This window comes from Megascapheus bottae, chromosome 21, assembly GCF_031878675.1.
Source record: "Megascapheus bottae isolate mThoBot1 chromosome 21, mThoBot2.hap1, whole genome shotgun sequence".
Lineage (NCBI taxonomy): Eukaryota > Metazoa > Chordata > Mammalia > Rodentia > Geomyidae > Megascapheus > Megascapheus bottae.
In genome coordinates, this window is record NC_143529.1 from 31882862 (window position 1) to 31907139 (window position 24278).

The following is a 24278-nucleotide window of genomic DNA, read 5'->3' on the forward strand; positions in this document are numbered from 1 at the left end:
ACTATTCACATAAAACAAAGGACAAAAAAGCTTTGGGATCTTCCACTAGATAACTGTTCTTAAACTTGACCCTAAATCTCTAAAACCCTAATACTAACAGTATGAAGCAAAGAAAAAATCGTTTTGACTAACTGCTAAACAATTACTCATAAATTTACCACTAAATCTATCTTTTAAATATATTTAATTTAATAAATGAATTGAATATTTAAACTTTTGCTCTTTGGTTCATTTAAAAAGGAATCTGCCAATTGAGAGGGAGTGGGGGAGGGAAACAGGGACAAAAACATGAGAATGGGTATCAATATGAGAGAAGTAATGCACCTACTACCTGAAGGTAACTGTAACCCCTCTATACATTTCCACGACAATAAAAAAGAAAAGAAAAGAATCTCTCAAGACAAGGCACATAGGAGAAAATGTTTGCAAGCAGATATTTCACAGAACACTGATATGTAGTGACCAGTCTTAAAACTTCTCAAGACTCAACTCTACCATAAACACACAAACAATTCCACTAGAAACTGAGACCTCTTTCATTGAAACTGGTTTACAAACCAGAAAGCACAAATTTATACCACGGTGCTATATCACTATTTTCCTAGCCGAGTAACGAAATAAAAAATAGCAACACAACCAGGTGTTGATGTGCTGGTGTAGATAATGAGTCATTTATCACTCATCCATTGCTGGTGCGAATGAAATGTGTGAAAATCACTCTGAAGGCAGTTTGGCTGATTCTGAAAGCACTGAGCTTGTGGAATCACATGACCCAGCTGGACCCTCACGCAGACCTCAGAGGGAACAGGCCCCATGCTCATGGTCATTCAGTGTCCTTGCTCAGACGTTTGCAGCAGTTTTTTATTTTTCAAAACAAACAAAAACTAGAAACAACACAGACTTGTTCCTGGGTGAAGGGTTCTTCAACTTGCTGTACTCATGATTTGAAATACCAGTGAGGAAGGAAACAAAAAACAGGGTTTAAAAAGATCTCAAATCTCTGACGCGGAGTTTGGACTAGTGGTAGAGTGCTTGCTTAGCATGCATGAAGACCTGGGTTCGATTCCTTGGTACCACATACATAGAAAAAGCTGGAAGTGATGCTGAGGCTCAAGTGGTAGAGCTCTAGCCTTGAGAAAGTCCAAGGACAGAGCTCAGGCCCTGAGCTCAAGCCCAGGACAGGCGGGAAAAAAAATCTCAAATCTCCACATACACAACAATCTGGATGAATCTTTAGAGCATTATAATATCTGTAAAATGTTGGTAGCTATATTGGAAGATTGGGGATCAACTATCTCAAAATTTAAATTCATACTAGACGTGCAAAGACTGAGGGCAAAGGATGGACCATACAGAGGCAGAAAAAACAGTTACTCATGAGCTCCTGAACCAGCCATGGATAGAACATTGAATATGATAACTTGGATCAAGAATGCTGTATGGAGGAGTGTGGAACATAGTTTCTGTCTAGTGGTAGCTTTCTTTTCTTCTTGTAGGATTTGGCCAGTTGAAACTTTCAGTTTCCAGTTCCTTTCAAATTTGAATAAAAATTCTAAGATCTTTCCTAATAATGCCTGTGCCCCCTCCATACACTTGGTGACTATGATTCTATTTAATGGAAGAACAATCACTTAAAAGATTTTGTCCCAAAATACATGGCAGGCACTGCATACATTTGCCTACTTAAAAATAAAAGTGAAGAAAATGTTAAGCTATTGGGAAAGAAATTATTGCTCCCATAGAATAGATTGGTCTATTTTTTAAGATCTTTTACTTACTAAGAGACTTGAACAATGTTTATGTTCTTAAAAAGTTTTTGATTTCTGAAACTCAGCACCTTAATTTGTGGAACAAAGCAGAACGTTCTTGTGTTATTTAATTGCAGCTTCCACTACACCTCCAAAGCAAGTATGCATTGACATTGAAAAAAATTAATTGGGAGTATTTGTAACTTTTATGCAGCATGTCAAAATAAACCATTGGAAAATGTTTCTTTTTTCATGAATACAAGTGAGGAAAATGACACAATGAAATACTCTAAGCATCTAAAACAATTGAATCACTCCCAAACTAATCTTCAAAGAAACAACCATCCCATTAAAAGATGGGCCAAAGACTTAAAGACTTAAAGAGAGATTTCTTTGAAGAAGTCTGGCCTATAGACACATGAAGAAATGCTCAGCCTCTCTGGCCATAAAAAATGCAAATCAAAACAGCTCTGAGATTCCACCTACTCCAGGCCATTATCAAGAAATTCAGCAACAACAAATGCTGACCTGATGTGGCCAGGAGGGATCACTCCTACACTGTTGATGGGAGTGCAAACTCATTCAACCACTATGGAAAGCAGCATGGTGGTTTCTCAAAAGACTAAACATAGAGCTCCCCTATAACCCAGCAATTCCACTACTTGGCATTTACCAAATTGTCCAGAAAGAAGGACATACTAAATCCACTAGTACAACGATGTTCATTGCAGCACTATTTACCATAGCAAAGATATGGAACCAACCTAGATGCCCCTCAGTTGATGAGTGGATCAACAAGATGTAGTATTTATACACAATGGAATTCTATGCTGCTGTCAGAAAGAACGACATAGCCCCATTTGTAAGGAAATGGAAAAAATCATATTAAGTGAAGTAAACCAACCCAAAGGAACATAGGCTCAATGGTTTCCCTCATTTGTAATAATTAGTACAAGCCTTGGACTCTCCTAGCAGAGGATTATAATAAGTCAAAACCTAGATACACAAGGCCATATATGGTGAGGCTAAATGAAAGAAGCTCCAGGATATGGAAACAAGAGCCATGAAATGTGTGATTGTTGTTCTTAATGTACTATGTTATTTCTCATCTCTTTTGTTGTCCCTTGGTTATTGTCATATTGTTACAGTATCTTACCTTGTTATCTGGTATATTGTATATAAGTTTATTTGTTTATTTGAAATAGGGTAGGGAAGGAGGGAACAAGATAAGAGGAGGAGTGGGGGAAGTGAAATGGGGACAAAAACATAAGAAGGAGTATCAATGTTTGTGAAGTAATGCACCTTCTATTTGGTGATTATAATGTAACCCTTCTATTAATTACAATAAAATATTCTAAACATCTATTTTCCTCAAACTTTCCTGTCCAACTTCCTATCTTTGCAATGGTGTCTGTCTGCTGTTCCTGTGGTTTTACTCTCCATAAAAGTGTGCCAATTATGAGATCAGAGAGAGGGAGGCACAATTAGACAGATGGTACTGGATGGCAGTCTTTAGAATTTGAGCTCCTCAGGGCACCAGGTGCTTTTCATGTGATTGTAAGACATCGTCAGAAATTAGTATATAATAATCTGATGAGTGAGAATGTAACAACTCTGACATTTCAGTCCCAAGACTCAGTATGTGTAGAATTTAAGTGAATTAATGATACTGGACTTACAGGTTTCCTAAGAGCACATGAAGACGACCACGATCTACTTGGGTGAGCAGCAGTATGGGTACAGAAAGGGAGTAATGTGAGGTGGTTATTCAGCAGCTTAATGCCAGTAGGGTCACTGAAACCAGAAACAGAAATGGAGTGAGGAGTATTCCCCGTAGAAACAGGCTATGTCCACTTTCAGTTTTGTTCTCTGCTATCAGCTGTGTGGTGACCTTGACCAGTCAATTAGATACTTCTCAATCCCCCAACTTAATGCAATGGTCATCCAGTTGGACAGTCTGCACCACAGCACAGACTCTCATCCAGAGACTACTCTGCATACACTTGACCCCAGTTCTTTGGTTTAATGGGTCACCACCCTCTTTCTTTTTCTTTAGAATGATTAGCCACCAGAAAGACTAATTGCATTAGGACATTTAGAAATGATATCCAGGCATTTATATTTTATAAAAACGTGTCTGAGGTAATTTTAATATGTCAATCTTTACAAAGATCTCTTCTAGCTCCACAGTAGAACTAAAAAGCTTTATTTTTCAAACACTTTATAGGAATAGAAAATAGAGCCAGAGTAAAAACAACAAGATCTCACAGTGTAGAGCCAGGCCAGAACAGAAATGTTTTAGTCTTGCCATGCAGAAGCACCCAGGGCTGCTTGGTAAAAATCATGGGTCATACAAGTTACATAGGACAGGAGCAGAAAAGCAGGCCATCCATAGTATGCTTCACAGGGGGGCTGGAGATGGAGCTTGTGGCACGGGGGTAGGAAGCTTGTGTGATTTATTTATTCAATACTTTAATCTCCCACACACCATGAGAAAGAAACAAACTCAGTAAGTTTGCTTTTACCCTGTCTTTCAAAGATTTTTTAAAATCTATTCTTAACCATTCCTAGAAAGACATGTAAGTTTTCATAGAATTTAACCATCTATGAATCTCATATATACTTATGAGGCTCCTATTTGATGGTAGTTCTTTGTCTCCATAAAATGAAGAATCTCCAATGGGAATTGAACTACATAGCTTTATTCGACTGTGAGGGAGAAATACACTTGACAGAAGTAAGAGAAGTGAGCACAGGATGAACAAGTACAGCAGCACAAAGCTGAGGACTAAGGGCATTTTAATCTTGGTCTGTTGTTAGGTTAGTGTATCTGCCTCTGTTGGTGTTAGAGTGAATATGAGGCTTGCTCCTGTTTCCTGAGTCACAAGTGCCTCGTGAATGCCTTTGTGACAATGACAATTGTCCATGTACAGACATATGGGCACATGCTCTTCCCCTTGTGTTGTGATGAGCAGACCTCCTAACAGTAAAAACATTCAGAAGATATATAGTTAGATAGATATGTATATATATGTATGCATATGTATCTATATATGTATATATATAGTTTTATTTCAAGCCACAAAGATAATTTTGGATGATATTCCCATTTCAGGTCCTTAATTACAGCCACAGAGCCCCCTTCGTCATAAAAGTAATTTATTTACAAGTTCTGGGAATTAATTGAGAGCATCAGAGTAGATGCAATCATCTTCAGCCTATCCTTACAAAGTATGCCCATGGGGCCGGGAGTTTGGCCTAGTCGTAGAGTGCTTGCCTAGCATGCACGAAGACCCGGGTTTGATTCCTTGGTACCACATACATAGAAAAAAAAAAAGCTGGAAGTGGTGCTGTAGCTCAAGTGGTAGAGCTCTAGCCTTGAGAAAAATGTCCAAGGACAGTGCTCAGGCCCTGAGTTCAAGCCCCACAACTGGCCAAAAAATAAAACCAACAACAACAAAGTATGCCCATGGAAGACTTACTACACACATATACTTGTAGAAGTAAGCCTGAGATAAAAGGGAAGATTTTTGTGTGCATATTTCAGGCAGCTTCGAAAGTTCTGCAAAAGAATATGATCAGGAACAAAGTTAAAAACAGTTTTGCATTAAATTACCACATAAGTTGCATTTTCTCTAGACACCAGTGATTGACTCCTGTAGAAACATTCTAGTGTTGCGGAAGATGCTAGAGTTTACCACATCCTCAAGCACCCTGTGATGATTCAACACACATAAACAAAAATGCTGCTGCTATTGGGGCTTTGCCATTTTCTTTTTTTCTCTCAATTGTCTCATGATGCTTGCTGAGACATGACATCTAAAGCCATGTGAATGAAGTCTATGGCCACTACACAGTGCTCGACTCTCTAAACCTTTATGGTATATCTCCATACTAGCATATGAAATAAGAGTCATAGAAAAGAATAACTTTGTGGGACCGGGAGTTTGGCCTAGTGGTTAAAGTGCTTGCCTAGCATTCATGAAGACCCGGGTTCGATTCCTCGGTACCACATACATAGAAAAAAGCTGGAAGTGGTGCTGAGGCTCAAGTGGTAGAGCTCTAGCCTTGAGAAAGTCCAAGGACAGTGCTCAGGCCCTGAGCTCAAGCCCAGGACTGGCAAAAAAAAAGAAAAAAGAATAACTTTGTGTCCTAGAATACACTTTCAATCTTTAAACATTAATTTTAATAATAATCAGCTTTCCTAACAATACAGAAACAAACTCCTTTTGGGTAAATATTTCCATTATAAAATGTAATAGCTAAAGTTTATTTCCTCATTGGGCATAAATTTAGTAACATCTAAAATGTGCAAACACACTGCCCTTGGTTCTGTGACTATATCGGTAAAAAAAACTGTGTCCTAGTTGGGAAAGCAAACCAACCAACAAACCAATCAACCAAGTAAAATAAATTTTAGTCAGATAAGTGCCTATACTACAGATAATGAGTGAAACCAGATAGCAAAAAATATTAGAATAGATACCAATGAAATCATTTTCCATATAATCCCAGGTAAAAATATTAACACTTTTATTATGCATTCCCTAGAAATAAAGTTTTAAGTTACTTGGATTGTTGAAGGCATTCAGACTCAGCACTTATTTCTCATTTCTCTTTTTCTTTTCATTCAGTAATCGTGGAATTAAATTTTCTATTTTTGTTATACATGGAGAAATTTTAGTTCCATTATTATGTTTGTTGTTTCCACTTAAAAAATTGGCTTTGACACTAAGAACTCTCAACTCACATGTAGCTGTCTTCTCCAACCTCCCACTTTTCAGGAAACAATACCCAATTACCATAGTTTAAAATCACCTATTCGCACCCTTGATTCTTTCATCTTTCTTCTTTATATAAATACACAGATAGTGGTCAGAGAGCAAAGAGTTTGAAGAGGAAGATACTCAATAAAGCATCATTTGTCCCTACGTTATTTTCATAATTTCTTAGCTGCTTTGGTATGACCATGTGGGGAATTTTCAGATGACTATGAAGACTGAAAAGGAAGAAAAGTCTTTTATGCTTTTCATTCCCAGGAATTTGAACAGCTGAGGAAACAGGAAATTGAACCAAAACCAAAGATTTTTAAAGAGGAAGATGGATGCACGTGTTTGAAAGGTTTAAGCATCAGGCACTGATGGAAAAGTTGGTAGCTAGAGGCTAATAGAGCTAGACAAAAACAGAACAAGGTGTATAGAAGTGCATCATAGAATGATCTGGCAGGGTTGTAAGAAAGACATGCTAAAGGCACATACTATGCAGGAAAAGGAAGTATATTTTTATGTCAAAGATGCTTATTTTTGTAGCCTTTTTTCCCATTGTAAAATGAGGATTGTTATACTACTTACCCAAAATATTTGCTCTCGCAGTGTTGCCTGGAACCATTCAACCAGATTATATATGCACAGCCCTTCATGTGTGGCTGCAATGTCAGAAAACGTAAGTTTCAATCTCCTTCTCATTAACTATTCTTTTCATAGCCTTTTTCATGCATGTTATGAAAGTGAAATACTGTAGCCAGAGTTTATTAAATCATTTATTCCTGGCCACTTTCTGTCCCTGCTATGCCACAGTTTCAGTGGGAGTGGAAGAAATAAGAATGACTATGAGGAAGAATCTGAAAAACAAAGAGGAACAGGTAAACTGCCTGAGAAATGCAAAGCTAAAAAGATAATAGATTATGAAGGAAGCTTAAATAAGACATAATGAGTCCAAGAGAGTGAACAGTGCCTTTAAAAGCCAAAAAGTTGAATGAGGTATAGATGGAAGCCAGGAAATGGAAAGTTCAACATACACAAAAGTGGAGTCTAAGGAGAAGCAGAGCAGGCATTTAAAACTATAAATAAAAACTAATCATTGCAATTGAACCAATTTTTAAACTTGAAAAATATGGCCAAAAGTCTTATTGACAGAGTTTAGTAAATTGGCACAAGGAGCAACTCAACTCTAACATTTTTCTCAGTAAAAACTGTTCTCTAACAAAAAAACAAGTACTATGAGCTCCACAATCATGTGGTTTTCTAGCTCCCCAAACAAATGAGATCACAAGAAAATCTCAATGAGCTAAATAAACTTCAGTTCAAATAGAAGAAAGAAGAGTTTCTTTTTTCTTCTTTCTCTTTCTTTCTTTCTTTCTTTCTTTCTTTCTTTCTTTCTTTCTTTCTTTCTTTCTTTCTTAACAGAGAGGGTTGGAACTCAGAAAATCCACCATGGGGGAGGATGAAAAGGATGTCAATGCAACATTGAGTAGATTTTGGCTAGTTGCATTGGGATTTGTCATAACAGCCTAATGTTTCATGACAATCCTAAGCATGGCTGTCTGTGTCCTCACAGAAAGTGGTGTGATTTTATGTGTCAATTCTACTGCGCTAAAGTTAAAAGTTTTCTGGGTATCCCTATGAGAGTTTTTCTGGACGAGATTTGAACTAGTATTTGAACCTATGATGAATAGCCAGTTTCATCTGTGTGAGTAGACTTCTTCAGTCTACTGAGTGCCCAAACAGAACAAGATAGTGTAGAAAAAGGGATTTTCTTTCTTTTTGTGTATCAGTATTCATTTTCTCTTATCAAAAATCCTAGGAAGCAAGCTGAGACTTGAATTTTGTCACCTAAATTCAGCATATGACATGCCCTTTTTGGCTTGGGAGAAATAACAGCATTTACCTTATCTTTTGGGCACCATTTGATTTTTTTTTGTAGGTCATGGAGCTTGAACTTGGCCTGGGCATTGTCCTTGAACTCTTTAGCTCAAGGCTACCACCCTACTCCTGGGCCTGGGCACTGTCCCTGAGCTCTTCAGCTCAAGGCTGTTGACCTACCCTTGAGCAAAGCCCCACTTCCCATTAGATTAATTGGAGATAAGAGTCTCAGGTCCTTTTGTGCTGGTCTGGCTTTGAACTGTGATCCTCAGATCTCAGCCTCCTGAGTAGCTAGGATTAGAGGCGTGACCCACTGTGCCTGGCACCATTTGGTTTTTTTTAAATTTTTTATTGTAATTAATAAAAGGGTTACATGATATTTGCCAGATAGAAGGTGCATTAATTCACATACATTGATACCCTTTCACATGTCTTGGTACCCATTACCCTCCCCCCCACCCCCCCACACCATTTGGTTTTTGAGGAAGCAGATTCTTACAAATTTTAGGGCAGGAAAATATTACAGCAAATCACACAATGACATCAACACAGCCAAAAAACTTGGAGTTTTCCTAAAACACAGATCTCAAAATGTACTCAGAGGTTTTTACATTTTACTTTGTTTTGGAATTTTTTTCAGAGATTACACAAGAAAACAATGTCACATATCCACTGAGAGCTCGATCTTCGTTTACAATAGCTGGGATTGTAGAGATGACCTTCACCAGGTAGAAGCTCTATCTGCCTCTATTTTATTTCCCCACACTTAAATTCATGTATCTGTGGCCTTCCTAAGTCTACTGACTACCAGGGGCCCAAGTTTTCCCTGGAGCTTCTCTGATTTTCCTTAGCGCCCCCACAAAGTTGCTCCTTTATTGTTAGTGGCTGATGTGGAAAATAGTGAGTGGATTTAGGAGCAAGGAGTTTCACATCAATAAATAAAAGCAAAAGATCAAGAGTCCCCAAGGGGAATGTCCATTTTCTAGCATCAAAGAACACATTATGATGGTTGAACTAACTACTCCATAGAAATGTGCAGCATAAATCATAATTATTATTTTAAACACTTTCCTATCAGTCCAGGGGAAACTGCAAAGAAGCCTGATTTGTATTTCCTATTTCTTCTATTTCATTGCTGTTTCATCCTCCATAATTCTGGCTATTTTTATTCTAACTGCCTTCTATCTTCATTTCTACACCATTACAGGTATTAACTATTCATAATTGATCTCATGGATATTTGTAAACCAGTTACACTATGTTGATGCCATAATGGAATTAGATATATTCATGATCAGGGATGACTGCTCTTCTCTTAAGACAAAATAAGGACAGAAAAGCTCAACTACTCCTGTACCAAGAGGTGCCAAGAATGTCTGGACATATCCAGAGGATATGATGGATATGCAACATGATGAGTTGAACTATGTTGCCTCCAATTTACATATTGAAATTTTAATGTCCAAGAATGTGATTCAATTTGGAGACAGTCCCTCTTAGTAAATAAGTAAGTTAAAATGAGCACATAAGTATTCTCTAATGCAACCCAAGGGTTGCCCACATACAAACAAGGTTTTGCCTACATAAAAAGACCAGGAATATGAGTTCCTAACAAGATGACTCTGTGAAGAGGTGAAGAGGACTTGTTTTTTATAATTCAGTGAGAGACCCCAGAGTCCTGAACCAAGTTGGTACCTTGACCCTATGATTCTATCCTCTAGAACACAGGAAAAAATAAGCTTGTATTATTTAAGGCACTCAGTCTGAGGTGTTTTGACCCTGGCATAAAGCAGTTTCTCCAGTTTCAAGCTTTCAGAAGGAACTGAAAGGCTGACCCCAGCCTCCAGAGCTGGGAGAGTATCCAGTTCTATTGTTCAAGCTTCCATGCAATGGGTTGTCATGTCTTCCTCATCTTCTTCATGACATATACTTTCTGTCAGTTCATTTACTAATGGATATAATGAACATTTATTATTAACAGCACCTATGTTAATTATAGCTGGGCTTTATTGGGCAGCCCTTGTGTATAAATCTTAGTAGGAACTGGACACATAATGATAAATAAGACCCTATTTTATTAGTTGCCTATTGTCCCCAAATGTTGTATAACAAACAGCCATGAAACTCATGGCTTGAAACAAGATTCTCTGTTCATCACATGATTCTTCAGGTTAGTGATTCAGACTGGGATTATCTGGAAGTTCTGTTTCAGCTAGACTCACTCAGAGTTGATGGATACCTATGAGGACTGGATTTCATGTCCTCATCTTCCATCAGGCAAATTCAGGTTTGTGCTAGAGATGTGGCAATAGTGGGAAGGTACTTGTGGACAGAGTACAAGGCATAGATATTTCTCTAGTTTTTACTTATAAGACATTTTCTTTTTTTCAGATATTTTTTATTGTAAGTAATTGAAGGGTTACATTATATTCACCAGATAGAAGGTGCATTACTTCACATACATTGGTACCCTTTCTTATAAGACATTTTTCTGATATTCCACTGACTAAATTAAGTCATGTGGGAGAGCTCAAAATCAGAATGAGGGAATATTCAAATGACCTAGGGAGAGGACGTGAAAGGGTTCATGTTTTGGATCCATATTACCTGGGCCAAGTTGTTCCATTGTTTGATCTAACCTTCTGGATGCACTGAGGAGAACTTCTGGATGACTTCTGTTGAAATGGGATTACTTTGACTAAGGGAGTTTGGTTTCCATAATGTGGATGCATCTCACCCAATCAGTCGGAGTCCTGAATAGAAACAGGCTCACATACAAAGTAAAAGGGAATTCTACCAGCAAATTGCCATCAACCTACATGAAAGTATTTGGTCCTCCATCCTGTTTGCACATTCAGGAGATTTTGGGTCTGTCAGCCTCAGATAGTTCCCTAATATGAATATGATTCTCTCTCTCCCTCTCTCCCTCTCTCCCTCCCTCCCTCCCTCTCTCCCTCTCTCCCTCCCTCCCTCCCCCCCCTCTCTCTCTCTCTCCTCTCTCTCTCTCTCTCTCTCTCTCTCTCTCTCTCTCTCTCTCTCTCTCTCTCTCTCTCTCTCTCTCTCTCTCTCTCTCTCTCTCTCTCTCTCTCTCTCTCTCTCTCTCTCTCTCTCTCTCTCTCTCTCTGTCTCTCTCACCCTCATATGCACACAGAGTTCTACGATCAATCTTCTATAGTGGCCCAAAGGGGAATGGCATAGTTATTGTCTGTAATGAGCTGGAGTGCTTTTTGTGCCTTTGGTACCAAAACATTGTAAAGGATGTGAGAGATCAGGTAATGAATAATAATCTTTGCAATTAAAATTTCCAAGAAAAAGAAGCATGTTGAAAGAAGCATGAAGAAAACATGATGTAGCCCTGGATTTGGGTCATAGATGAAGAGCAGGCAGTTCCTGGAGGATTGAAAAGAGGGCAGGAGGAGGAGGAATGGGGACACGTGGCAGAGGAGCAGCACACGTGGTACAGGGAATTGTGAAGGAAGCTGGCTGGTTCAAGGGATTAGAAGGCAGGTCAGGGCTGGAGAAGGGGATGTGGGGAGTGGTTATACAGCAATGAATTTTAGAAATCAGGTAGGGAAGGATCAAGACGTTTGTATGCACGCTGCCCTTGGATGCTGAAGGTGAGGAAGTTAATGAATGGAAACTGAAATTTTAGAAGAATTGGCAGTCCCGTTATTCTTCAAAATAGCACATAACAGCCAAATTTTTAAGAAAAAAATGTGGATTTCAGCAAAGTTTTTCAAATAAAGTCAGCTTACCTGACCTAGGATTTTGAGACTTCTTTTGCTGAAAGCATTTGATTAGTGATTTAGACACTAAGCGTTATGGAACCATTGAGTGGATCTGATTGTTCACACTTAGGTGGCCTTTGCAAGGGTAACACGACATTCAGCGGAAGCAGACTTCATGTGATATCCTGAAAAGAACCCATGTTCGTAGTTGCTGTCTATTACCAAAGCACACTGATTTCATAATGCTTGGACATTGTTCCAAGTCAATTTCATTCATGTCCATAGAATACAGAAGATTATAATGAAACATAGATCACTGAGACTCCTACTAAGATAAATCAGTAAGTAGAAAAGACAATAAAATAGAAACAGTTAAAAAAAAAAGAATTTGAATGGGGCCTTTAAACTGAATTAGAATGTTCTTTTTTTAATGGATTAAAACTCCAAAATATCCTTCTTACGAAGCTGTGGTAGACTGGCATGGAAGGAAGGATAGTAATTTCACATATGGATATTCTCCTGTAAATTGCTGTTAGGGGTTGTTTCTGAAAACATAAAAAAGAGTTCAAAATGATGGGATCTATGTAGAGTATGGGATTGAATGTGTGTGTGTGTGTGTGTGTGTGTGTGTGTGTGTGTGTGTGTACCAGGACTGTGGCTTAAATTCAGGGCCTGGAAACTGTCCCTTCATTGTTTGTGTTTGTTTTTTTTTTCAATTTTTTCCCCTCAAGCTTAGCACTCTACTATTTGAACCACAGCTCTGCTTCTGGATTTTGGATGGTTAATTGGAGATAAGAATCTCAAGGACTTTCTAGTCCAGGCTGATTTTGAACTTTGATCCTCAGATATCAGTAGCTAGTATTCCATGCATAAACCAGTGATAATCAGGTTGGTATAGATTCTTGAGGTGCTTGATTATATAGCATATACTTATAAAAACAGAGATGGCAAATAGTTTTTTAAAAAAGAAGCTAAATGATAAATAAGTCTCCTGAGGTGAATTATGAAAGTCAAATGCATTTACATTAAATAAATATTGTTGGCTTCTGTACAGATACAAAGAAAAATACCATATACTATTTTTTAAAGCCCAAATCTTATCTCTGAAGTTTATAAGAAACATAGTAAAATGTTTTCATTTGCTCATCCTATATATCAGAATTGAAGAACTACGACTGCCTGCCAACAACTCAACTAGATGGATAGCTTTGGAATAAAATTCCTATAATTTATTTAACTTCTCCAAACCTTTCAATCAAAATTTACTTCACATCTCAAAGGTGTGATAAAAAGGAGATGGAAAGGAAAGTGAATGATGGCTTACCACACCTTAGAGAAGGCAATTTTTACCTTCCTCTTTTCACATAAAACGCAGAGGGTTCTGTCTCCTGTCAAGCTGTGGTAACAATAAATCAGCAGTGGTGCTTGTGGCATCTAGCAGTTGCTGGCATTCAATTCCCCACAAATACCAAGCCCAGCAGAAGAGAAGAGGCCCACAGAGTCCTCAGTTCTGAGAAAAAAGACACTTCTAATATTTAGGGCATTATAGTCCAGGGTCAGCTAGTTATTCAGTCAACATATCATGCAATCAGTTATTCCCTATCACAGATGCAAAAAAGCAACTTCCTCTGAAAGAAACTTGGAGTGCAGGTCTTTTTGAAATTCCCATAACTGTGAATGGAATTTGGGAAGTGCTATCATATATATAAAGTAGAGAAGGCAGATTTAAATCTACAGTGCTGTGTAGAGGCCTGCATTTTAGGGTAATTGATAAATTACATCACAGTGACTCTTGAATTCGATTATGTCTGTGGTAATAAATAAAGACTTTATCCTATTCCTTCTCCTATTACCTATTAGACATTTGAAATATTTAGATTGTTCTCATAAGACAATCTAGAAATCTGTTTTGATTGAAGTGCATGAGTCATTTCCCATCCATAAATGTCTGAAATGATGTGAGCAGGAAACTTGCATACCTTTTAACAGAGAAATATGTTTTTTTTTCTGGATTCCTGATTGAAAATTGATTTTGAACTTCTGACTACTCATTAATGTAGCCTTCCAAAGTATTTTCTATATTTTTTCTAATCCTAAAAGGAGTTGTGGAAATCATAAAACATTGCTTTCAAAAGTGTGTACTGTATTAAAAGAGAAATAGCCCATTATTACCTCTAAAACCAGAAGTCAAAGTGTAAATGCCTGTGTGAGAGCACAGTGTGATCATCTTGGGCTAAGAAAGAAAAGAGCCAGGCCCTGGCCCAGGGAAAAGCCAGCTGCAACATAATAGGGAAGGGGGAAAACAAGATGAGGGGTGGGGGTGGGGGGAGGGAAATGGGGACCAAGACATGAGAAAGGATGTCAATGTTTGTGAAGTAATGCACCTTCTATCTGGTGAAGATAATGTAACCCTTCGGTGAATTACAATAAAAATATATGAAAAAGAAGAAGCAAGATTTCTTATGGGCCTTGCAGGAATTGTTTGTGTGAAATGCTGTAATGATTCCTTGTGGGTTTTCTTTATTTTGCGGTACTGGGGTATGAACTTAACGGCCTCATGCTCACTCATTTTCTTGCTCAGATGGTACTCAACCATTGGAGCCATGTCTCTAGCCTGGCTTTTTGCTGATTATTTAGAAATGAAATCTCACAGACTTTGCTGCCCAGGTTGACCTTGAACCCTAGTCTTCTGCATCTCAGCCTCCTGATTATCTAGGAGTGTAGGCATGGTTCACCTAGGTCTGTTTTTTCTGACTCTTTTTGAGTGATTTTTTTCTTTCCTATCAATGATGCTTTCAGAACTCATTTGTTGTCCCATCTTCATTAAGACATGATTGCTATATTATTGCTATATTAGCAAATAACTTCCAGCTACAGTAGTTTGAATTCTGCCCAGCCCCTCTCCACTGTACCCTCCAATGTCATGGGATTCTGAGGTGGGCTTTAGATAGTGATTAGATTATGCAGATGAGGCAGTACTGAAGGAGTTTGTGGAAGCCCAGATTCCCCTCATACCTCTCCCACTGGAAGCCACAGGTGAAAAGGCTGTAGTTGAGGAGAGTTAAGGTCCTCAATAGATTCTAAGTCTAACAAAACCTTGGTTCTGGACAGTATAGCCTCCAGAACCATGAGAATAGCATTCCCATTGCTTATAAGCCACTAAGTCCACGGCAAAACAAACTACAACTCATTTTCACTTCTCATTCATTTCTCAGAAACAGTAACAAATCATCTAGCCCTTAGCTCTGCTTCTGAGTCTTTCAGTGGGAATTCCATCCTAATAAAAACATCTCCTCTCTCACAGGCAAGGAGAGAATTGCTGCATGCAGCCCACAATGCATTTCTGCATCTTTCTTCAGTGAAATGGGGTTGAGGCTGAATACTGATGACAAAATATAAGCAAAAGTTCACTGTGGATGTAGCTATTCCTTATGAGAGCATAAGAAAAGTTTCTATGTTAAAAAATAAGTCACACTTCATTATTGAAAAATATAGCTAGGTATAAAATTGTCATTAAAATACACTCTATGAGAAATATAAATGCTCTTAAATGAAAAATATATAAGCATTATTGTTATAATCAAAGTTGTTTACAGGAAGGAATAATCAGAACTGGTATGGTCAAGCTTTTACCTATTTGGCCATGGGAATAGATGGTCATTAATTTCTTTGATTCACTGTTTTCTTTTAGGTAATATCCAACTCTCAGGGAGCATATGTATGTGTTAGCCACTGAGGAACTAATAAAGTGCAGATATTGTTTTTCCTTTTGTTATAACCATCCGGTTATGATTCTAGATGCATTTGTATAAAATCACATACAGTATTCATTCTACATGAAATCAACCCAGCACATACCCACAATATCCCTTCTATCTCACATGTGAGGATTATACTCCACATTTTTATAAAGTGAGGCTTTCTGAAAACTGTTAAGATATACAGAGAATTGTGAAAGGCAATATAATATTATATGACGTCTTGGCTGTCACCTATACAATAGATATAAGCAAGAAGTCTAAATCCCCAGATGTACTGAATCTTTGGATTTATTTTAGCACCTAGAAAAAAACTGTACAATTTGCAAAATGATTTCCCTTTAAGAATTTAGCTTGTAAAGACAGAAGCATTAGCGATGAATATTAACTGAAAATGTCTTATTTGTGCATCAAGTAACTTTAGTGCTTTTCATTTTTCATACCGTCCTGACAGTATTTTGTTAGTTGCCATACACATGCACAGCTGTATCTATGTAAAGTTTAATTAGTTATAAATGAATAGAAATGATTTCTAGATGTGTGGAGCAGAATATGCCTGCCTCTTTATCATTTGTTTGTTTGAGACAGAATGATGCTATGTATATCAGGCTGGTCTGGAAATCTCTACCCTCATTCACCACCACACCTGGTTGGGTATCTCTTGTATTGGAAATTCCTTAACATTGGTGCCTTCATTTTTTTGTGCTGAGGCCATTTAAGCAGGAGCATCTTTGGGAAAGCTGTTCTATGTATTAAGTTCCAATTCTTTAAACTTACTCTGAATCTGGGAGCTGATTGTAGGCTTCAGTTTGGAGATGAGGGGTGATGATGTATGGGAATGGAAGTCATCAGAAAAGGGTGGATGAGTTCTGAAGTTCCATTATTTATTGGTGAAATCTACTTCAAAGGATCCATTCCACTCAAACAAGATGAACTCGGGTCTTAGAATCAGGGTCTAGGCACTGATTTTTACCTTGGAAACTCCTACTTAAGCCACAGCTCTACTTCCAGCTTTTAGGTGGTTAATTGTAGATGAGACCCACAGACTTCCTGCCCAGGCAGTCTTTGAATGGAGGTGCTCAGAGCTCAGCCTTTTAAGTATCTAGGATTGTAGGAGTGAGCCACTGGCCCTTCGTAGGCACCTTTATCTTCTACACATCATATGTATTCAGTACTTACCAGCTGGCAGGCATTTATGGCATGTACAATATGTGCATGCATGTATATATGCTGGTACAGTATGTCTATATGTATATAAATATGTATGTACGTGTACATATGCATACATATTTATCTGTATAATATATGAATAGATAATATTTGAAAGTAAACACAAATGTATATGATTTGTATGTAGTATATATATGTGTGATATATATATATACAAATATGTTTCATTTTGACATTTTCTTATTAAGAAGCTAGCATCATACCTGGCTTGGTACTTAATAAATACATACTGTAGAAATAATAAATGAAAGTATGAGAAAACTGACTATAACAGTTAGACGGATGGGTCTCTGTCAGGCATCTGGTAAATTGTGGTGATAAGAAAATAAATCTTTTTACCCTAAACTCAGTGCTATTTCTATGACAACATATTGTACAGAAAAGTGCTGATGCTATGAGTGTGATTTGAAGGAGTTTTAGATATTTCTGGAAGATGAAGAATTGGGTCAAGATTACCTTAGACTGTGAAAAGCAGACTAGAAAAATCCAGGAGACAAATACCAGGGGACACTCAACAGATTCTTCAGCTCACCGTAACCTAAAAAAGTAACATGATAGTGACCTCAAAGTTCTCTACATAATTTCCTTTATATTGTATGTAGAGTTATTCCTTTATTTGAAATAAGGAAGAGGAGATAAAGGAAGATGAGTGGGAGGGGGGAAGGGGAAAGAAATTGGGAGAAAAACATGGAAAGTGGTATCAATGCTCAAGAAATAATGTACCCACTACCTGACGAATATAATTGTAACCCCTCTATACATCATCCTGAAAATAAAATACAATTACAAAAAATAAATAAATAAAATAAAAATAAAAAGCAAATTAATGAGATAATACTAATTTAAATTTTTAACTAATTCAAAACTTGTATCTTATTGCGATGGTACTATTTTTAGCCAGCTGTGGGAAAACATTGTGCAGCAGTCAGCTATAAATGTATTTGGATTCCCTAAAGGGAGAAATGCATTTACAATGTTGTTCAAGCACGAGATGGTTCCACTTAGAAGCTACCGAAACCTATTCCAGTTCTTTCAAGTCTGAATATCTTTACCCAAATCCATCTCCTTAAAAAGAGCTCCAGCCTGGTGTGCAAAAGTATTTCAGCTTCACAGACATTTAACCAAAGCAAACTTACATCCAAGAGGTTGGGCCAAGAGGTTAATTTTGGCCATCATATTATTATCTGGGGAGTGGAGGAGCACGTGAGAGCCTGGGACCTTCAAGGAATGGATTTTATAAAACATCATTGACAATTTAAGACATCCTATGACTGATCCTGCCAGAATTCCTTCTAAGATGCAAGAGGGAATCTCCAGAAAGTAAAACACAAAACAAACAAACAAAAAATGGGTGTAGATATTTGGAGAAGTTGTTCCAGTTCACTGAATTGGAGACCCTTGCTAATCTAAACATTGTCTGAAAAGTATTTTAAGGCTATAAAGTTTGCTGAAGATGAACATAGCCTCCCATGATAGAGCACAAAGCCCAGGGTTCCTGATTGGGATTTTTTAATGGCCAAGACTAACTTTAACAGATTTGTAAACTACATTCATCTTCACATTCTTAGAGCATTTAATGCATCTGGGCTGATTCCATACCATGGCTATGATAAGTAGTGCTGTCATGAACATGGTTGTACTGATGGCTTTACCGTATCCTAGTTTATAACCTTTTGGGTAAGTGGAGTTGCTGGCTCATAGGATATTTCTATGCTTGATGTTTTGGGGAGGGAATCTTCATACTTTCCCTTTCCAACATACTACTATGAACTACTTCAAAGAATGTAGGCACTCCTGTTTTTATCATTTTCTGTTGCTAGGACAGATACCAGGCAATTTTAGAAAAGGAAAGCACAGGTAATTGGGGTCAGATATGTAGTTTTGATCAGTTAATTCTATCAGATCTCAGAAAGTCTACCTGTAGGCAGGAGCTTGAGTGTAAAACTACTGACTTACCATTAGGAAGCTGTTCTGTGCATGATTCCTCTTTGAAAATGGGAATCGCAGCCTTCTGCAAGCACTGTCAAATAAAACTAGCATGTGTGCCAAATTACATGACTTGTGGAGGAAAATTCTCCCTGCGAAGCCAAAGGAAGTTAACCAGGAACAAATAGCATTTCTATAGTAGTAGTATTTGTCATTTCATAGAAGCACCATCAACATCCTGTGCATTTCTGCTCTTGGATACAGGCAGTGTTGGTTGTTAATGAAAAGCAAATGAAGGAAACACTGGCCATTGAGAGCATTCACTACCCAACACATGAAATAGTTGTGTTTCCTCTGGAGCTCAAGCGTGAGAAATTCACACCTAAAGAATGAGAATAATAGGCCTTTTCTCTCTCCTTGATAGAATATCCTAAGGCCACCAGAGGATCATTTCCAAAGATACATCAAACTGTGGACTGAGAGATTGGAAAGTGAATTACAAGACCAAAAATAGAAACAGTGTGCTGCAGTGAAGGACCAACCATGACACGTTCTGTAAATACCCCAGAGGCAGCAGAAGGGCCAGGAAAATTGAGCATTTGTACTTGCAAAACACAAGACTTTGTGTTCCTATTATCTACCTTAGATACATTTAAGTTACTTTTAAAGCTAGGTAACAGGCTCTTTTGACTGATAACTATATTTTTGAGTGAAGAAACTTTTTCTTTCCAAAATCTTTTGGATAATTATAGTATCATTATGAGCCATTATAAATTATCCACATAGGTAGACAGCTATAAGCAGCCTTGATGAAGCATATGAAAAATACATATATCTCCCCTGATTTGTACCAAGTATTGAAAGACTCATAGGCTGAATTGTCCCTACCTCTATGTAAAATTATAAATATTCACCATGTAAGTTGAATTTGGAAGTAATAGATATATTAATACGAACTACTCTAGGTAATTAATATCTGAGTTACCTCTCAGAGTTATCATTTAATGATGATAAGTCTGTACATCCACTTCATTTTTTTCAACAAAACATTGTAGCGTTAGGTTTCCCTTCATTAACTTCTCTCCAAACATCAGCTACCTGATAACTGTTGCGAATAATTCCACAATAAATATGGGATTGCAAGTGTCTTTTGTGTGTGTGTGGGAGGGGGGTCATGGGGCTTGTACTAGGTCTGGATGCTGTCCCTGAGCTCTTCAGCTCAAGGCTACCCCCCTACCCTTGAGCCAAACCCCATTTCCCGTTTTTTAGAGGTTAATTGGAGATAGAGAGTCTCAGGTCCTATTGTACCTGGGCTGGCTTTGAACCTGATTCTCAGATCTCAACCTCCTGAATAGCTTGGATTACAGGCGTGAGCCACTATGCCTGGCTCCAGGTATCCATTTGACTGTTTTATTTTTTCACATATGCGTGCTTGATCACATGGTAGTTGTATTCTTAATTATGAAAGAAATCCCACACTGTTTTCCATAATGTCTGCACTAATTTATATTTCTACTAACAGCGTAGAAGGGCTGCCTTTCCTCTACAATCTTTAACGTTTGTTTTTGTCTTTGTTATTAGCCACTTTACAAGAATGACAATATCGGATTGTGACCCAAATTTGCATTTTGAAGATTATGATTGATTCTGAGCCTCATTCCATATACCTAATAGCTATCTGTCCATCTTATTTTGCAATCCATATGTTCATATAATTTGTCTATGTTTTCAATTTCAAACATTTTTTCTATCTTATATTATCTGATCTATTACTTTATTATTTTATTTTATTTTGCAGTGCTGGAGATAGAACCTAGGGCCTCTGCATATAAAATGATATGCAGGTATTACACCACTACATTAAAATTCAACTCATTTTGGGCTCATTGTTCAATTGGCTTCTTGTTATTTTGTTTTAATATTTTATATTTCAGCTTTTAAGTATATAAGATTTATTGTAATTATTTTTAAGTTGTTTGAGTTCCCTATATCTTTAGGATAGTGATTATCCATTAAATGCATACTTGGCAATGTCTTCTTCTATTCTTTCTACTCAATCTTCTCACATATAACTGTTACACATATACACTTATACACTAACATATCTAATCTTTTATTATAATTGCATTAACCTTAAGTAACTATACACAGGGATTACGCCTCAAAATGTCAATTTAAGAGTATAATGCATCTTTATCAATGTCACCATTTCACTTTTCCATTGTTCCCAACTCCACCCATCTTGATTTTCCTAGTTTCCATTTCCCATATGTACATTAAATATATGACATCATTTTTACATCTTTTCTATCTCTATTTGTCTAACTCACTCCTCTGATCTCACTCCCTTGACACTAGCATCCTGGTATTCATTTTATTAGACTGTAACTTCTTCATAGGAGTTACATCATTAGAATTCTCCTTGTATATATCACATTTTAGTACGGCTGTATACCTGTGCATGTGATTTTGTGTATGTTTACATATAACTTCTACATATGACAAAAAGTACATGTACTTTGTGTATCTGGGACTGACTTAGTTCATTTAACATAACTTCTTATTTTGCTGTTGTTGTTGGTCCTGAGGATTGAATTCTGGGCCTACGCCATTTCGAGCCACAGCACCATCTCTGGTATTCTAGTGGTTAATTGGTGATAAGAATCTCATGGACTTTTATTCCCCAGGCTGGCTTTGAACCACAATCCTCAGATCTCAGCCTCCTGAGTAGCTAGGATTATAGGTGTGAGCCACCGGAGCCTAACATTACTTAATATAACTTTTCCAGGTCCATCCATTTGTCTACAAACACTGTAGTACATTCTTCCTGGAGAAGAAGAAAATCCCTATATGTTGGGAGCCAGAGTGGAATCAAACTGTACCTTGATTTGCATTAGACAATGGCTTTATTGTCTTATTGTTTTCTGGCCTTATTCTGTTTAAATGACCTGAGATTTACCATATGAATGTAACACCTGGAAGTTCCCTGGATCTCAAGGAGGGAAGAAGCTGGAGTGAAAAATAAACGCGGCAGTCTTTACCTGGACTGCAGACATCCTTGACCCGGTGTGTCTGCCTCTGTTCTATTTCTTCCTAGTCCTTGCCCCCTATTTCAGGAACCCCAATCTGCGAACCCTGGTTTGCTGCCGGTTGGCCCCGGCAACTGGCGCCCGAACAGGGACCCTGAAAATCTGGGACAAAGGTGAAGGACCCCTCCCTGTGGTGAGTAACACATCGTAGGACTATTAAGAGAGGATCTTAAGAGAGTGTATAGTCAGGAGTAAAAATTATGGGTCAAGTTAATAGCCATAGGTCATATGTACCGATCTTAACAGGCCTACTTGAAGCCCACGGAACGTGGGTGGAAAAAGGGGTGCTTCAGAGCTTCCTACAGTTTGTCGAGGAGGCATGCCCGAGGTTTATAGAGGAGGAATTCCAAAAAACCTGGCAGCAGATAGGAAAAAGAATTCAAGAATATTATAATGTATATGGCCCCGAAAAGACCCCAGTAGAGGCTATTGATGTATGGAATTTAGTAAGTGAATGCATAGATCCTCAACATGAGAATGCTGAACTTAATCTTGAATTAAGGGAAATTTATGAGTTAAAGGACCCTTCTGAAAAACCTGAGGCTGAGCCATATGCCGCAGCCCAAGAGAGTCTAAGTGAGATCTTGAAAAGGGAACAACAACCAGTAGATATTGAGTATCAGAATTCAGGTTTGAATATCAAGGAGGAAAGTTATGATGAGTCAATGGAGGGCCAGATGGCTACGATGGAGAAGAAGTTAGAAGAAATCCTACATTTTCTATCGAAAATGGGGATGGAGCAGAGAGCCCCCCCAGAAGTAGGAAAGAAAGATGACCCTCAGGCCACTATGGTGTCTGATTCTAAACCTTACCCCTCACACCCACCGCCTCCGGCTGCAGCCTTACGGCCTCAATCCCTTTTTCAACATTTAGGCGAGCCTAAAGGCCCTAGCAACAAGTCCCTTTTAACAGGCACTACAACCAGGCACAGTGCATCGCAATTAAACCTGACTCAGGCTGCTAGAGAGAGGGAAGATATTTCAGGGCCTCGATGCTTCCCTAGTTTAGTTGATCATGATGAACAAGTATACCATCAACCTGTTCCTGTTAAACTATTACAGGATTTAAAAAGTGCCTGCTCCCAATATGGGCCAACTGCCCCTTTTACTCAAGTAATATTGGAGGCCGCGTGTGCTGGTATTGCATGCCCAAATGACTGGAAGCGGCTTGCCAGAGCATGCCTTAGTGCAGGAGAGTACTTATTATGGGAGACAGAGTTCACTGCACAGTGTCGGGCTAAAATTGAAACAAATAGGTCTAAGAACTTGCCTTACACTTTTGATCAGTTGTTAGGAGAGGGAACCTATAAAAACACTGAAGATCAATTGGGTTATGCAAAGGAGGCCTATTTATAAATAAATGCTGCGGCGAGAGAGGCTTGGAAAAGGTTACGCAATTCCAATCGTACAAAAAATCTAGTAGAAGTTAAACAGGGACCGAATGAACCTTATCTAGAATTTTTGTCTCGATTAATGGAGACTGCAGACCGCCTAGTACAAGATGAGAATGCAAGGAAGATTATAGTTAGACACATAGCCTATGAAAATGCCAACGCCGCCTGTCAGGCGGCTATCAGACCCTATAGGAATAAGGGAGGAATCACGGACTTTATTTCACTGTGTGCTGATATTGAACCCTCCCATGTACAAGGCCTTACTTTAGCCGCCGCTCCTCAAGGAAAGACTGTTACTGAATTTCTAAAATATAGAGGTCAGCGGCATTCTCGGGATGCTAGACCCCCAGGGCGTTGCTTTTCTTGTGGACAAATAGGACATTGGATGACGCAATGCCCACGCCAGGCCAGGTTAAAGAGAGAAAAATCACCTGGCACATGTCCACGCTGTGGTAAAGGGAAGCACTGGGCTAAAGATTGCAAGTCAGCAACAAATCGCAATGGCCGCCTGTTTTCGGGAAACTGGAGAAGGGGCCAGCCCCTCACCCTGCAAAACCATGGGGCAGTCCCTCCCTCTTCTCGGCCACAAGTGCATCTTCTAACAACCCCCCAAGATCAGTCTCCAGCCTCCTCCGTGCCACCCCAGGCAGTGCAGGATTGGACCTCTGTTCCTCCACCTGCTCAGTATTGACCCCAGAGATGGGGACACAAGCTCTCCCCACGGGGGTCTTCGGCCCCCTTCCCCCGGGAGTGGCTGGATTGCTG